The sequence below is a fragment of the Cyprinus carpio genome, chromosome B13 (assembly GCF_018340385.1).
Source record: "Cyprinus carpio isolate SPL01 chromosome B13, ASM1834038v1, whole genome shotgun sequence".
Taxonomy (NCBI): domain Eukaryota; kingdom Metazoa; phylum Chordata; class Actinopteri; order Cypriniformes; family Cyprinidae; genus Cyprinus; species Cyprinus carpio.
Window position 1 is genome coordinate 811,920 of NC_056609.1, and position 1,680 is coordinate 813,599.

Genomic DNA, 1,680 nt, shown 5'->3' on the forward strand with positions numbered 1-1,680 from the left:
TCCCTGTCCTGATCTCAGGTGTTTCATGTCAGATTACATTAATACAGATATATTCAGATCCATGTCCTGATCTCAGGTGTTTCATGTCAGATTACATTAATACAGTTATATTCAGATCCCTGTCCTGATCTCAGGTGTTTCATGTCAGATTACATTAATACAGTTATATTCAGATACCTGTCCTGATCTCAGTGTTTCATGTCAAACTACATTAATACAGTTATATTCAGATCCCTGTCCTGATCTCAGGTGTTTCATGTCAGATTACATTAATACAGTTATGACTTCAGATCCCTGTCCTGATCTCAGGTGTTTCGTGTCAAATTACATTAATACAGTTATGACCTCAGGTGTTTCATGTCAAATTACATTAACAGAGTTATGACTTCAGATCCCTGTCCTGATCTCAGGTGTTTCATGTCAGATTACATTAATACAGTTATATTCAGATCCCTGTCCTGATCTCAGGTGTTTCATGTCAGATTACATTAATACAGTTATATTCAGATCCCTGTTCTGATCTCAGGTGTTTCATGTCAAATTACATTAATACAGTTATGACTTTAGATCCCTGTCCTGATCTCAGGTGTTTCATGTCAGATTACATAAATACAGTTATAACTTCAGATACCGGTCCAGCTCGTTCCATGTTCACAGTTTACTATTCAGTTATGGTATACCCATTTAATTTCAATAAGGTTAGACTTCACATCCATTCTATCATGAGTTCTATCACACAAGACAAGTCTGCAGTTAAACCTAAGATTTTATTAATCTCAGAACTATTCATAATTACATTCTAAATTGAATTTACACAAAGAACATAAGATGTCTGATGATTGCTTCAGGGCTTACAGGATCTTCTGATGTGTTATCTCCCAAACCATAATTTTCCTGAAGACTGGAATGTCACACTATAGAGAAAGAGATAGATGAATCAACAGAATAATAACGTTTTAGGATTAAAAGGTGTGAACAATAGCACTGTTGTACCTTTCTGAATGTGAGTGGCTTTCCTTGAGAAAGGAAGTCTGCATATTTACAGACAAAAACTCCACAGTCATTGCCATTCACCTGTTTAGGAATTGCCTAAACACAATTTTAAGCAGAAAATGTAGTCTTAAAATGACACTTAAATCAGAGAAGATCCATATAATTAATTATATGGTGTCATACATTAGTTCTCATTCTGCCGATGGTCCACCGGAAGCCTCCAAGATGCATCCTTTCTTGACCATGTGCTCATCTGTGAGGTACTTTCTGTTAAGTAAAACAGAAGATGCATATCTAGATATTCAAAGATGAATGATCAAACCACAGAATAACAGCAAAAATAAGGAGACACTCACAACAACATGTGACAGATATCATCATGTCTCTGACCCATTGAGTCATAGCACTGTATGGTCTGGGATTTGAAATCAATTACCTGGTGGTTAGAAGCAATTTAGGCAGTAAAAAACAAACTGAAAATCATAAATATTTTTTTTTTACACTTTTCAAAAACATGTAAATATTAAAACAATGCATCCTAACTTATAAATGACTTACAGCCAAAGCCCAGTGCATGGATAGGTGCAAAGGAACAAAAACAAGATCAAAGAGGAAGAGGTCCTGAGTTTTTGTCCAGTTCTTCACTACTGCATGGCCTTCACCACTCTGAAGCTTTGAGTAGAAGAA

At 35.7% G+C, this 1,680-nt stretch overlaps 1 long non-coding RNA gene across 1 annotated transcript; it reads right to left on the reverse strand.

Moving 5' to 3' along the window:
* Positions 1-748: 748 nt before the first annotated feature.
* Positions 749-1,156, reverse strand: LOC109108585. The gene is made up of 2 exons (XR_006156227.1): positions 994-1,156; positions 749-914 (listed from the first exon to the last, which is right to left on the reverse strand). It is a non-coding gene; the product is annotated as an uncharacterized LOC109108585 (long non-coding RNA).
* Positions 1,157-1,680: the final 524 nt, after the last annotated feature.